Consider the following 16,562-nt stretch of genomic DNA (forward strand, 5'->3'; position numbering starts at 1 on the left):
TTCTCCAACATCAGTATTCCTTCCCGCAAGTGAAAGTCTGAAAGGTTGTGAAAATAGTCATCCACGACTTTTTTCAACTTCTTCATTCTATGTGAAGCCAGGGTGTCTGTCGGTCACGAATGTCACGAAATCAGAAAACCGTCATGAAAGTCACGAAATTTAGCTTTTGGGTCACGATTTTTTTAACTGTACAAATGTAAGTACAGATTGGAAAATTTCGTTCTATAAAACGTCAAAATTTACCACCAAAAATGTCTGTGGTCGGCTTTGTACGCTATCAAATCGCAAGCAAAGTACGTTTCTATCGCATGAATGAAAATTCGGCCTAATTCACACCCAAATTTGCTCTTGAAAATCTTAGGAAATTTTATGATTTGGTGAAGAAAAGGTCACGAAAAAGTCACGAAATTTCATTTTGGAATTTTAGTAGACACCCTGGGAGCGCTTCCCAGAAAGAAATTTCTTCAAGTTTGGGAATAGATAGAAGTCCGATGGTGCCAAATTAGGAGAATATGGGGGATTGCCGAGCAAATCGTACCTGGCAGAATAGTTTGAACCGAGTCATTTCTTGTTCGGAAACGGTTGGCTAAGTGGAAAACTCGGACAATACGTATCCCATCATTTTCAAGGACACACTTTTTCAGATAAAAAATTTTGCCCCAGGGTCCCAGACGGGGTCCAACTCAAAATTTTCAAATGACAAGGGGGGTTAAGTAGTACATCGTTTGAAAGCTGTTGTAAAATGAAAGAAAATGCAGCAAGTCTCGACTCTCTACGACAACCCTGTGCAAAATGGCGGAAGGTCAAAATGTAAACAAAAACTTAATTGAAAAGTCCATGGTCACCCCTATAAATCAGAAACGATGAGACAAATGTGAAAATAGAAAAGGAAGTGTGGCATTATTTTCAAAGTACAACAATTTAAGTTAAAAGTCCCAGGGTCCCAGGTAGAGTCCAACTAAAAAGTTTCAAATGGCAAGAGGGGTAAAGTATCTCATCGTTTGCAAGATCTTATTAAATGAAAGTAGATGGAGCAAGTCTCGACTTTCTACGACAACTCTGTCCAAAATTGTGATGGGTCAAAATGTAAACAAAAGCTTAATTGAAAAACTATGGCCACCTTGAATCCAAGATGGCCGCTTAAAACCTATGTCATTCGTAACAGTACAAATCTGAATCTCTATTTTCTCTATTATGTATTTAGAAACAATAGGAAAAGTAAAGAACAATTGAATTTCGATTCACTTCAACTATTATTTCATTCGGTAACAACACATATGTTTTGTTCTTAATGCACGTTCGTCACGGTTCTCTCGACATCATTTACTTGAATATAACGAATATGCGATGAACACACAACTCTGACTTTCTACTTATAGTGTTAAACAAAAGTTGAATATCTTAGGGTATTTTTTTTTTCTAATTTTGTCATACATAGTTCTTGCTGCACCAGTGGGATGGGGGCTCTATTGTAACGTATTCGTGATGTTTACATTTGTATGACATTCGTTGGTTTGATCGCAATACTTCAAGCAATACCAAATATACAAAAAAAAAAAAAAAAATCACTTGCAAGATTGGCGAGTAGTACCAAACCATGTGTAAGTCATTTTAGTACACCGAGCTGCGTCAAACTTTGTTGGTTTGGTCACAGTATTCCAAGAAATAACATATTTATATACGAACTCATTTTTTACGCTGACAGCCATATTGGATTACAGATTATGCTTTTTGATATTTTGTGGATACCTTCTATTAACCATAAACGCAAAAAGCACATTTCGCTTCTCCAACACCAGTGGTGTGAGCTAGGCATGCGTTCGATACATAGTGCGGCATTTTGAACTCAAGATGTCACGTTTTTGAACATTTCGCATATTTTCGTCACCTACTAATCAACATTAATGCCGAAGTTGGTTTTCCTAGCTTCAGCAGTTTGGTATACTTATCCTTTCGATATAGGTTTTAAGCAACCATCTTGGATTCAAGGTGGTCATAGATTTTCAATTAAGCTTTTGTTTACATTTTGACCCGCTGCAATTTTGGACAGGGTTGTCGTAGAAAGTCGAGATGTCTTCCATCTTTCACTTAACAAGAGCATTCAAACGATGTGCTACCTCTCTTGCCGTTTGAAACTTTTTAGTTGGACCCCACCTGGGACCATGTGGGGATCCTGGGACAAGACGTTTTAACTTAAATTGTTGTACTTTGAAAATAATGCCACACTTCCTTTTCTATTTTCACATTTGTCTCACCGTTTCCGATTTATAGGGGTGACCATGGACTTTTCAATTAAGTTTTTGTTTACATTTTGACCTTCCGCCATTTTGCACAGGGTTGTCGTAGAGAGTCGAGACTTGCTGCGTTTTCTTTCATTTTACAACAGCTTTCAAACGATGTGCTACTTAACCCCCCTTGCCATTTGAAAATTTTGAGTTGGACCCTGCGAGGACCCTGGGGCAAACTTTTTTATCTGAAAAAGTGTGTCCTTGGAAATGATGGGATACGTATTGTCCGAGTTTTCCACTTACCCAACCGTTTCCAAACAAAAAATGACTCGGTTCAAACTATTCTGCCAGGTAATTTTTTGTAGTTCTTACATTACAAAATATGTTGTAACTCACGATATTCCGCCCGGTGGCACATATAATTTTGGGATTCATCTAGTTATATCAAATACAAACACAGTTGTCTCGTTCGGATCTCAGCGGAGCCACTGCGTGACCCTTCCTTGTAAGAAGAGAAAGCCGTAATTTTTGTTAATTCCTGTACATAAATTCGAAGAACCAAATCAGTCATATATATGTATTCATTTATTGATATACCTCCTATTATGCATGTATCCGCTCACCATCCGAATTGAAATCTCAATCCTGTAGCATGTACCTATATAACCACTAATTGGGTGCTGGTTTTTCCACCCCAGCCGAAATATCATTTCCTATGTATCCTCCTGGTAGCAATTACTTAATACTAAAAGCAGGGAATCCGTGTTATTATTCAGTTCAAAATCTTTTGTCGTCGCGAATCCTGTCGAGAAATTTCAAGCTTAAAAAATATAAAACGATAATCATGCCTGCCGTTCTGTATGGTTGTGAATGGTCGCGTGCTCTGAGGGAAGAACGTAGACTGAAAGTATTTAAGAACAAGATCCTGAGACGAATATTCGGACCCAAGAAGAACGGGAATGGGGAATGGTGGAAATTTCATAACGAGGAACTAAGCCAGAATGGAAGAAGGTAGGAACACTTTCAAAGTTTTAACTGGAAGTCCAATGGGAAAACGACCATTAGGAAGACCTAGGCGCAGATGGGAGGACAATATTAAGATGGATCTTGCAAAAATGAGAATACAAAGTAGAAACGATCTAGTTGGCTAAGGATAGAATTCATGGAGAGCTTTTGTGAACGCGGCATTGAATATCCGGGTTCCATAAGCCATAGAGTGAGTTACTTGGTTAGCAACTCTACCTATAACACAGGGGTGCCCACAAGGGGGGGCTATGACGCAAACTGCGTCATTGAAATATTTGGGGGGGGTTAAAAATCTATATAAATATGTTTGAGAGGGTGTAAAAATTAATCGAAAATATTTTTTTTCATGGAAGAACACCTACGGATAGGCAATTGAGGGGGGGTGCGTCATGGACATTAGGGGGGGTGGGCACCACTGTATAACAAATCACAATTTCAACATATCCGCTGCTGATCGCTATTACACATACATTCTTATTTATCTAAAACGAACCAACCAACTACTGCACAGGCAGTTATCTCCTCGATTCATAAAACAACAAAGATCTCCTGACTCGTCGCTCTCTGGACATCTAAGTGTGGTGTCACTTGAAAGCAGAAGTATACAAGTTGAAGATTTTTCAGCATGAAATATCTTAAGCAACAAGTCCTTAATGTTGGTGTATTCATAACGCCACGCCGGAGAGACTGCAAGCTATTCAAACATGAATGGTTTGAACGTCTACACATGCTTACCCGAATAAATGACAGTCGTATTAAACTTACAGGTAGTGGACATTGAAACTGAAACACCTGCGCAAATAGTATCGTACGTTCGCGAGGCTCACCTACTATTGGGCAATGAGTCACGTGTGGGGATCCTTGGTAGTCACTCCAGTAGAAAAAGTTCACCAGTGAACGTCAAATCGTGTATGTAGAGCTGTATAATGGGGGACATATCCTACTTCAAAAGGCAAGGGCGCCGATCCTGGGGAGGGCGGAGGGGCCCGGGCCTCCTTATAGCTCATGTAGGTCCCCATGTATTTTTATGAATATGTATTTTATAAGTATTTGTTATTGTTGTACGTATTGTTATATGTATTTTTATGAATGGGCCCCCCAAAGTTACAAGGAAATTGGCGCCCTTGCTTCCAGGTACGTCTTAGGTGACATATCGATGTTCGAAGCTGGTGGGTAAAAAAGCGACAGAACTTTCTTGGTTACCTTTATATTTAGGTTGTGGTCCTTTTGTGTCTCCCTCCACTGCCCGTCTCCATTTGACTCCCGAAATGATGAAAACTAGCACCGATCGATGAACGATATTTCTGAACTAGTAAACCGCATGTAAAATATATCAAGCAATTTGAGTTGATTTTTTATTTAGGGAGTATGCCTATATTTTGGGGATCCCCAACCCTATGTGCCCCCGTACCTACGGGTATATCCCAGACATGTATTGTAATGTAGATTGAGTAATATAAAGTTATCATCTTCAGTATACAAAAAAGAAGAAGAAGTACTGCCCCAAAAATGTCGTTACTGCATCGCAGGCTCAAACCCTACTGGGGATACGATGAGAGCTACAACCAGTGGCGGCGATTGGACGTTAAAAGTGGGGGAGCATAACTTGACGGGAGGTTGTATAACTAATAGGATACTATCTTTTTTTTGTTAAAATACCGTATATCGTATTTCATATTTTATTAAGTAAATTGACAAGACCAACGCAAGTATGTACTAGCCCTTTGTACTCTTAAACAGAGATTTGATTCCTTTCTCATTGAGTCTTGAAATTCAAAGAGGCTGATTAATATATTGAATCCTTATAAGAAGTGAAAGTATGCTGAAATTGTTGTGTTGCAATAGGTTAATTTTCGGGTTATTTTCCGTGGCAATTAAAACGCAATTTCTGCAGCTTTCTTAACTCCACGGGAAGATAACCATCAAGTACTAACGCAACGACGAATATTATATGGCACCATTTTTTCTATGAACCAGTAATACATACAAAAACTTTACATTTCCAAATGAAACTATATACATAAATGGGTTACATCAAAAAAGTGGGGGGGGGGCAACTGCCCCCCCTAATCGCCGAACATGGCTACAACACACTGCATATTGTTGAGGAGTAATACTTGAACCAGGGGCGGATCCAGGATGGACTTCTGTTGGGGCGGTGAGTTGTAATACTGCTACTTAGAGCTACTTTTACGAGTTCCAAACTGTGGGATTGGTTTTATTTACATATATATAATAAGAGTTTCCTTTTCTGGGGGGGAATCGTCCCGATCACCCCCCTGGATCCGCCACTGACTTGAACAGTAGCTTCTGCTTGTGTGTCACTGTTCCATAGCAATAAAAAGTAAAATCAATAAGAAAAGAACATGTGCGCTCTCTGGAATTGAATCCATAAGTGTACGCATTACATTGTATTAGATTTATAATGGTCACAAAATATGTATTGCTGTAGATTAGCGATTCCAACACTACAGAGATAAATGACTAAATAGTGTGCTTCTATCGCTATTAAATTGCACGCATTTTTTTCTAACTCGGTTATTAGACACGTGATAAACAGTAGATGTGACTTTGACCTCAATTTAAAAAAAAAAAATGTAATAAATAGTGTATAAACGGCACAGATCGCGCAAAAGAATTACAATGTGGTTTAGATGACTGAAACTTGAATAACTACACATTGCTGAAACTTCTTTGTGGTTTTATCTTATTTTCACGCGATTGAGAAGAATTAAAAATAAGTTAAGAAATGCTATACTTACAATCGTTGAGTTCATTCATATTTCTGATAATTGTGTCACTCATATTGCACATGGGCATTGATTTTCCGCTTCGAAGTCCTATGCTGAAGAAAACGTCTTTTTTAAAAAGTGAACGGATCCTTCCAGAAGAAATAATGTTTACCAGAATTGGTCCTGAGAGATAAAAGGTAAGAAAATTATCTTGAATTACGTATTATTATTTGTAAAATACTATAGAATGTGTAATACATACAGCAAGCGAGTCAGATTATTTATGATACAAAGTAATTGGAACTCCCAGTCTGAACACGCACGTTGTGTAAGCCTGGAACTGAACAATGCAGTAAAACAAATATTAAAATTATTACTAGATTTTTGGGTTGCATATTGGAAGCTGATTTAGAGTATCATACATAAATACACATTTATTTAGTTTTTATTATTATTATTATTATTATTATTATTATTATTATTATTATTATTATTATTATTATTATTATTATTCACGTTTGTACAGAATGTGAAAACACGGTGTATAGACACCATCTCTCTCTCTTTCTTTCGAGATGTATTTTTAACCGACTTTAAAAAAGGAGGCGGAAGTTCTCAATTCGACCTCAGTGATGATTTCAGCTGGGTGGCCCTTAGGATCTTCGGAGCCAGACCACGAAAAATAAACTATTTTTCCTTATTTTTTGATGAAAACGTTACTGTATTCTTCTATTAATTTCGAACACTTTCTCTTATATATATAATTTGTTGCTCAGTGGTACAGCGTTCACCTCCGATGCTTGGGGTCCCATGTGAACTTTGTGGTGGATAAACACCGTGCTCGTAGGTTTTCTCGGGGATCTCCCGTTTCCTCCCACTTTCTTCATTTTATTCATTTCTCATCATCACCGTCTCCTTTAGCCTGACCGGTATAAGCGTTGGACGTAAAACTCAAATATTTCATTTCATTTTTTTCTATTTATCTCTTGTTCAATAACATCGGTATAGAGGTTTTATATATAAATAATGTGCAGACTTACATTGACTGTGGTTGTTCATTTTGATTTAAAATGGGATTAGGAATTAGATTTCTGGGCTCGTTAGTCCAGCATGTATAAGGAATGGCATCCCTTGGCGATCTGAGAAAAGGGAAGCAAGGAAGTGGCCTGGAACCTACATGTTAGGTACCATCCCAGCATTTGCCTGGTGTGAATGAGGAAAACCCATGTAAACCTCACTTAGGATGCCTAGCCTGAAAAAAGCTTTTACACTTTTTGGACCGTCTCCACCGGGAATCGAACCCGGGGCCGCTTGCACCAAAGGTGAGAGCGTTAACGACTAGGTTACGCGGAGCTACAGAAAAAAGGAAATATTCTATAGGGGAGACCGGCCCAAAATGGCATACATCGAAAAAATGAAATGAAATCTTTGAGTTTTACGTCCTACGATTATGCCGGTTAGGCTAAAGGAGACGGTGATGATGAGTAATGAATGAAATGGTGGAATGAAGAAAGTGGGAGACGGGAAAACTCCGAGGGAACCCACGCACACGGTGTTTGTCCACCACAAAGTTCAGATCGAACCCGGGACCCCAAGCACCAGAGGTGAACGCTCTGCCACTGAGCCACCGCGGCCCCAGGCATACATCGACTTTATGTTTGAATATTTCCTCAGAATAGATCTAAAACTCCCGTTTTTTTGTATATGCTTCTTTGGAATGTTGTTTAAGTATTGGCGTGGAGATCAGTAAGATTGTTTGTTGTTAAAGTTCTTATTTTTAGATTTTTTTTTAGTTCCGAAAGTCCATTTTGCCCGGGTAGGCAGGGTAAAATGGCACACTACCTTGCTTCTATGAAACATACAAACCGAAATATACGAAAATGCCTGAGGTAACATTTTCGAACAAATACATTTAAACATATCAATATAGACCAAAGCTTTATTTGCAAAACAACGTAAAAATTAAGAATATGTTAAAAGAAATTAAAAATATGTTTCAGGATTATGCCGACAACACACAAGATGAAAACAAAGTATAGTTCAACTTTCACAGACTTCACAAACATACATCTTGGCCCTTGGAGATAATCCAGCACATGCAGCATGGCCCCAGAGGAAACAAAGCTGACAACGCAACCAACCTTCTCCGGCTTTTGGACATACTGTAAAGTTCGTTACAGTAGATACATGGCGCATCGTTATCATCTTCAGGGACCGCGGTGGCTCAGTGGTAGAGCGTTCACCTCCGGTGCTTGGGGCGGCCCACGCCAAGCGAACTTTGTGGTGTACAAACACCATGTGCGTGGGTTTTCTCAGGGTTCTCCCGTTTCCTCCCACTTTCTTCATTCCACCATTTGATTCATTACTCATCATCACCGTCTCCTTTAGCCTAACCGGCATAATCGTGGGACGTAAAACTCAAAGATTTCATTTCATTTTCATTTTCGTTATCATCTTCAGTGGCTTCCAACTCCTTCGCTAAGACACTAGACTCGTTGTCGTCTTCATTACTAAGATCATTACTAAAATCCTACGTTTCACAGTTCTTTTTGATCTTCTTTGTGCTGCAGGTCTAACTTTAGATTCGCTCTTTGCTTTCAGTTCCTTGAGATATGGGCTACTTGTGTCGAGTTGACTTCCTTTATTCGTAGACTTCCTTGTTTTCCGTGTTTGAATTTCCTTCGAAGCTCGTGGTACTGCAGAATTGTTCTCAATGATGGTTTTAGGGGAAACTCCTACAGGAACCTCTGAAACTCTTTCCTGCTTTGATGTAGAGCAAGGTTCTGAAGGCAACCTTGAAGAACCTGGTTCTGAAGGCAAAATATCCTCAACGGAAGTTGTTTTTTATCCTGCTGTGCATTCGAATCCACACTCGGTTCACTTTTGTCCACTGGCTCAGGGCAATCTGTAGTAGCAACTGGTCTGGAAAAATATCTTGATTGAAAGGACATATGCCAGTTGCTTTGAATCCCTTAAGGGCATTGAGCGCTGTTGCAGATTTGAAATAAGCATTCAAAAACAATTTGGTGACTTTACTAAGACTCACAGTTCTTCCCGGATGTGTTTTCAACCACTTTTCCATCTTTTGATTGTAATATGTGGCAAGTGCTCCGAAGAAACTTACAACTAAGGTTAGTTTTAGACGGAAGCATTTATCGTAACATTTCTCGTAGCAAAAATCGTGTCATCGATATCCTACCATGTAAAGTAGCAAATGCTATAGCATTTCCCATGCCATTGCATATCCTATGGCATTTCTTGTCAATAGGACTTGCTCTATTTCGCAGCATTTTCCCCAGCATTTCTGCCCCGATTGCAGCGCCGTGGTGTGTTAAAAGGAAGCGAAAGATTTTGTGCTAAATATTTATGCTCCTTGTTTTGTGTGGGAAATTGAATTGTAGTAAAGTAAAATGAGTTGGAGTAGGGATGCTGAGTAGGGATAGTTGCCAACATATATATACTTCTTTGTGGTTTTCGTTTTTTTAATATAAACGTCGAGAACTGTTGTCACAACTACTAAAACTTTAGCTACCTCACGCTTTAGTTTCGGAGCCATAATTGCGCTCTTGTACAGTGATTTGTTTCCTACGTCACGACAAGATGCTTATCAAGATGCTACCATATAAAAGAACCATATACTTTTGATGTCATAGAATATTATACGAGATTTTTGGCAGCACATCTACTACGAGAAATGCTTCCGTCTAAAACTAGCCTAATGGCTCAAGGCGATGTGTACAATGCGATGCCAGGCATAATATGACCACCCCATTTGCTTTGGCGCACTTAATTGCTGGACTATACTTATGGCTGCCATACCATCTAACATAAGAAGAACTTTCTCTTCTGTCGATGATTTCACGAAACGAACGAAATGTTTCATCCACCTCTCGAAGAGCTCTCCTGTCATGTAACCATTTTCTTGATAAAGTTCTAATGTACCTTGTGGAGCACTATCGTAAATATCAGGATCGAGTACTGGCGGAATAAACTGTCCAACTGTGTTACAGCAACACACTGCTATGACGTGAATACCTCTTTCTGCACATGTCAGGGCACCACTTGTTTCTTGCCTTTTCTGGCTAGGATTTTAGATGGTTTCTGAACAGTGGTGACGGATGATTCATCCATATTTTATATCCTCGTAGTCTTAATATTTTCTTTCTGAAGAGTATCACTTAAAAGATTATAGAACTTCTGAACTTTCGGACGATTGAACGCTTGATCTCTGGTTGCAGCCGTAGCTTCTGGATTCCTTAAGGATACCTCTGGGTGTCTTGAACGGAAAGCTTTGGTCCAGTCCCTTGCTGGTCCTACTTTCTTTTTCACTATGTTGAAAGGATGCTATATTTTCCTCTGCTCAGCAATCTGGTATGCTAACTTTTGAAGGTCTCGTAGTGTGATGCCAAATAAACGAGATTCCTTCTCTAGAATGTGTTCAATAAGAGCTTGTTTCAAATCTGGTGATAACACTTTACTGATACTACTGCATTATTATTATTATTATTATTATTATTATTATTATTATTATTATTATTATTATTATTATTATTATTATTATTATTATTATTATTATTGCATTTTTGCTAATAAATCCACTCATCATATTAGCGGTGTTGCACACCAGCGCCATCTTTGTGTTTAGCCCATTGATTTATATGGGGGGGAATTATTTTTCATTCCATGCAACAGTTTCCTTATGCTATCGAAAACTTGAAACAACAATTAAAAACTACAAAGAAAACGTGGACAATAATGGGAATTATTACAAAATGTAAAACCTTGCAAACAAATTTTAAAAAGTAATTTTTGAGAAGCAATAGAATTAGTTTTATGCTTTATAGCGTTCAAAAGGATCTGCACTTCTCTTTTTGAATTGTGATTGGAATTTGATAAGGTAAGTTGTTTATGTTTGTGTATATGTAAACAATTGTGTTGTCGTCTTGCGTTCTGCCCAAAGGCAGGTTCTAACCCACCTATTAATATAAATAAAGAAGTTCAGCGTTACGAGATCGGAAAGCCAAAATATTTGTAAAAATCCGTATTTTCGTTCTACATTGATATTTCGGAAACAATCAAACAACCCTGTGTTTATATCGGACGAGTTGAACCCAACTCATCCAATATGGATCAAACATGGTATTGTAATATACCTTGATCTGCTCTAAGCGTGCATAATATTGTGCTGTGCAGGTTTTTGGTTCCCGAGTTACCGGCCATCAACTGTAAATCGTGGATTTAGTAAATATTTTGCAAAACAATTCGAATAAAGATTTGCTTGAAAATCGATGGTGTATGATTTTGTTTCCGCAATTGTTAAACTTATAGGTCTCTTAGTAACTACAATATCTGAAAGAATAGCTTTAAGCATTTTTATACTTGCCTCAGCTTTTCAGTTAAGAGTCTTCATCCCGGCGAAATTAAAATACCGCTAATTTTACAGTAATTATGTGATATCTTCAAATAGATAAAAGATAATCGAAATGTGGAACAAGAGCGCCCTAGACAATATCATTTTACATGAGAAACCGTTATCACTTATCTGCTTTCGATTTTGAGCCATTCAGAAAATCGGCATTTATTTTCGCGTTTCTAAACAGCTGAAAACATAAAGCCACTAGGTGACTTGTGATAACGGTACCTCAAGCAAAATAATATTGTCTAGGGCGCTCTTGTTCCATATTTCAATTATCTTTTATCTATTTGAAGATATCATATAATTACTGTAAAATTAGCGGTATTTTAATTTCGCAGGGATGAAGACTTAATTTTTCAACACAGTTATTTAATAGACCATGTTCAAACGGAAGAAGTGAAAGATTTTCCTTTCTTGGCATTCAGAGGCATTACAAATGCATCATATATATATATATGTATGTGTGTATGTATGTATGTATGTATAGTGTGGTCCAATTACCATGATAATTGTCAATATCTCAGAAAACGTAAGAGGTAGAGAAGAGAAATGATATAAAAATAAATATGTAGATATGACAAAACTGGAGACGCACTAAGCCAGTAGAACAAGGCCCCCAATGGTTCACACAAACATATAAAGGATGTTTCAAAACAACACCGACAACGTTTGGGATGTGATTTCTGACACCAAGATAAGACAAAAAGTATAGACCAACCTGGGTGCACAAATGCTTCCTTTCGGAGTTATAGGCTGGCGAACACATGAAAAAAATTAACTTTAAAGGTCCATAGCTCCAATACCATGGGATCTATCCTAGTCGGCTCAAGACTTCACTTAAAAACTAGTATGCACCCTATCCAAATATCCGTTTCAGAATCCTGTGGTACTTCTGCGACAGTTTTTATAGAGGTATTTGGTGGATACTTCAAATTACCCCATGCCGTAAGCGTCGGTGCACCACCGATGGGCAACTAGAAATATCTCGCCAAAAATTGGTGGCCCCGCGACGACGATCTACGGTGGCCCCACTTCTGTTTTGAAAATTATACCACCAGCGGCAGAGACGCGACGAAACGCCAATGAACAACAAAACTACTCCCCCAAAATATGTTAAATCGCCTATATGCGTAATTTGTTTACATGAAGGAGAGTTTGAAAAACACTTTAAAAAAGTGTCCCGGGGTGGGCGCGAATCACCAACCTCTGGATTATTAGGCGCGTGCTCTTCCGATTTTATTTATTTATTTATTTATTTATTTTTAGTTTTAACTTCCTGACTATTTTAATCACTTCTCAGGACTACTAGACACGACAGGGACACGAACACAGAAACATCGAGGACAGTTAAAATTCCACCCTTGCTCTTCAGAGGGACTCGAACCTCCAATGGGCTTCACTTCATGATCTTTAGCCTAACGCCTCAGACCGCTCGGCTACACCCACTGGCTGTCCGATTTGGCCACGGAGGCGATGAAGAAAAAGTCGCTTGTAGAGGCATAAATCCTTGAGGTATTTTTAATTTGTCTAATCAGAGTGCTCCTATAACTATGTATATTAGATGATAACCGTTTGAGATCAGATAAAGTCCGTTCGCCATGTAATTTCATAACAAAATTATGCGCGTCTATTTAATTATTTCATGGTTCTCCCATATTCACTTTCAAATGGTGGGCTACAGTTGTCATCTAAATTCATACAATTATACGCACTCATCTCAAGATTTTTCACTTCATGATGTAGAGCCAGGGGTTACTCTTCACCCCCGTAGCTCACTTTAGGAACAATTCGTCAGGAAAAAATAATATATAAGGTCTAATAATAACCGCATGCACATGACGCGATAGTTCGTGTTGGTCCCCTCGCGATTCTCCGCAACAAATCGAAGAAGCGCGGAACAAAATGAAGTCCTCGCTGCTACGTGGTGGTAACTTCAATACTCCGACTCTAGATATCTATTTCGACTCGACGAAACCCTGCCACCAGTTGCGCACTAGCGGAATTCCTTCAACTCGTCGCTATAGCGACGATCGACATTTACCGCCAAGTGGGCTACTAGGTGTTGGCGACGTTTACGGCATGGGGTATATGCCCTTAGTCAAACTCCCTCTATAAAAATTCTTGTGGAAGTACCCAGGATTCTGAAACTTTTTTTTGTGTAGGGCAGGAGCGTCATTTCAGATTTTGCTTGGGGGGGCAAGACCCCTTGATATGAGTAAAATTTGGCGTCTTATTACTGACTTGCTACTATTCTATTGATAAAATCTATAAAAATCTCAAACTCAGGGGGGCAATTGCTCCTCCCTGCCCCTCCCTAAATGACGCCCCTGGTATAGGGTACATATTAGTGTTCCTATGTGAAGTCTTGATCTGACTACGGTAGGTCCCATAGTTTTGAAGCTATGGACCTTTAAAGTTCTTTTTTTTATGTTTTCGGCAGTCTATAACTCCGAAAGGAAGCATTTGTGCACCCAGGTTGGTCTATACTTTTTGTCTTATCTTGGTGTCAGGAATCACCTCCCAAACGTTGTCGGTGTTGTTTTGAAACACCCTGTATATAATAAATGTATAACTAAGAAAGTTGATAGCTGGTACGTGGGATCCCTGGTTCGATTCCCGGACAATATCGTGTCCGTGGGTTTCCTCGTGGTACTTCCGTTTTCTCCAACATTATCATTTCAGCAATTTTACTATCATCATTCACCTGCCTTAACCATAATCTCCCTTAGCCTAAATGGCATAATCGTGAGACGTTAAACTGGAAGATTATCTTATGTTAAGAAAGTTGAGAGAAAAATAATATATCTCGTATACAAGAATTGAATAATACGGTAGTGGCTAAATGAACAAGATATAATTATTTGTATGTTACGTAATATTCTTCGATATTACGCTTTCTGACTCTTTGCATAATCAAGGACTTAGTCCTTAGCATATAAAGTCTGTCAATTTGTGAAGATCTACAGTATGTTACCCCAACGTGGAAATGCTTAAAAGTAAAGGACACAGTGGCTAATAGTCATTAGCAGAGCGTTTTCCTCTGCTGCTAAGAGTCTGTGGTCGCCGAATATATACATATATATATATATATATATATATATATATATATACAGGGTGGTCGTGCATGAATGTCGGAAAATTCGTGAGATTTATCTACAGGTAAAAACAAGCAAAAAATGTCATATGAACATTGGGTGAATGCGGCTTCGTTTGGACGCTAGAGGCGTCTGAAATGTCACCTTCCGAGGCGGCAATTTGCAATATCTCAAGAACGGAGAGAAATACGAATGTCGGGTCAAAACATATCAAAGGAAACCCCATCCGAAGAATCCAATTATGCATAAGTGGTGCCGAAACAGTGGCGGCGCTAGAGGGGGGCACAAAGAAAGTGAATGAAACATGGAGAAAAGTGAACAATTTACACTGAAAAATTGTAGGAGGGGATGTTACTTGGAATATGCAACAACAAATGTTAATGAACAAAGGCAACAGCGGCTAGTCTGTAGGGACTTTATGAGAGGCGGATTGTAGGAATACAGTATCTTTGTAATGGTGAGAAATAGGAATGTCGGGTCAAAAGATGTTAAAGGAAATGCCATCCGAAGAATCCAATTATGTATAAGTGATGGCGAAACAGTGGCGGCGCCAGGGGAAGCATAAAGAAAGTGAATGAAATGCGGAGAAAGGTGAACAATTTACACTGACAAACTGTAGGAGCGGATGTTATATGGAACATGCAGCAACAAATGTTAATGAACAAAGGCAACAATGGCTACGCTGTAGGGACACTATGAGAGGTGGAATGTTGAAATACAGTATCATTTTAACGGAGAGAAATAGAAATGTCGGGTGAAAAGATATCAAAGGAAATCCCATCCGAAGAATCCAATTATGCACACGTACTGCGGAACAGTGGCGGCGCATGGGAGCTGCAAAGAAACTGTTAAACACTCTTAGTGATGAAACGTGCAGATCGTAAAAAACACGTATGGAAGATGAGACCCAGTGTACTTTAAAAACAAGAGGTATTGTACTTACCATGGTCAACATAATGCCATTTTATAGCAGCTGTTCAATATGCCCTCCTTGTTCTTCGAGACAGACAGTTACACGATGGCGTAAGAATTGTCTGACTGGTGCCAATATCGCTGGCGTTTGCCGTAATGTGGCAAATGCAGAACATACACGCTGGCGAAGATCTTCAACATCATGCAGGGGCCGTATTTACACGAGACTCTTCACGTAACCCCACAGGAAAAAATCTAGGGGATTCAGGTCGGGTGAACGTGGGGGCCATGCTTGTCTTCCACCACGACCTATCCACCTGCGTGGAAATGTTTTGTTCAGATATGCACGAATGGTGTGACATGAGTGGGCAGGGGCGCCATCATGCATAAACCACATACACTGTCGTGAACCTCAGTAGCACATCTTCAAGCAGAATAGGTAGGTTCTGAGTCAGAAACTGGAGATACGATATTGCGTTCAATCGCTGTGGTAAGAAATGTGGTCCCACAACGTTGTCGCCAATAATACCAGCCCACACATGCAATTGGAAACGCTGTTGATGCTTCGTCTCTACAATTGCATGCGGGTTGTTGAGTGTCCATCGATGGTCATTGTGGAAATTTGTGATGCCATCCCGTGTGAATAATACCTCATCCGAGAACAATACCTGTGTTAGAAAGGCGGTATAACCAACGACAGAAACGTCGTCGGGTTTCATAGTCACCATCGTATAAAGCATGCGTTCGTTGTACGTGGTATGGTCTGAGATTATTACTATGCAAGATGCTTAGCACGACTTGATGCGAAACGTCTTCCTGCCTTGCTATTCGTCGGGTACTAATACTCGGGTTCCGGGTCACATGTCGGAGTACCCTCTCTTCCAGGGGGGGTGTGCGAACGCGTCGTCGTCTCGGAATGTCTGTGTTGGGAAGGAATGACCCAGTGTCCCACAATCGCTGATGAATACGAATAAACATCCCCGGTGCTGGAATTTGTCGATCTGGGTAGCGTTCCGCATATAACCTACGTGCTTCTTCTGCATTACCTTCCGCTAAGCCGTACATCAAATGCATATCTGCCATTTCGGCGTTAGTGTATACTACCCTATTCATTGTGGTGCATTACACATAGGGCTTGTCAACATCAACACTG

At 39.4% G+C, this 16,562-nt stretch overlaps 1 protein-coding gene across 2 annotated transcripts in view; it reads left to right on the forward strand.

Annotated features, from left to right (window-relative positions):
* The first annotated feature begins 5,860 nt into the window (after nucleotides 1-5,860).
* The window catches only part of LOC145664889 (mitochondrial uncoupling protein 4-like), a 65,410-nt gene continuing 54,708 nt past the window's right edge, over nucleotides 5,861-16,562 (forward strand). The window contains exon 1 of one of the 2 annotated variants that reach the window (XM_081731950.1): nucleotides 5,861-6,183. The gene's annotated coding sequence lies outside the window, so the exon portion shown is untranslated. Of the gene's footprint in view, nucleotides 6,184-10,750; nucleotides 10,884-16,562 lie in introns of those variants that run through there. The other variant, XM_081731951.1, reaches the window with a different exon arrangement.

Source organism: Thermobia domestica, chromosome 11 (assembly GCF_964235325.1).
Source record: "Thermobia domestica chromosome 11, izTheDome1.hap1.1, whole genome shotgun sequence".
Taxonomy (NCBI): Eukaryota; Metazoa; Arthropoda; class Insecta; order Zygentoma; family Lepismatidae; genus Thermobia; species Thermobia domestica.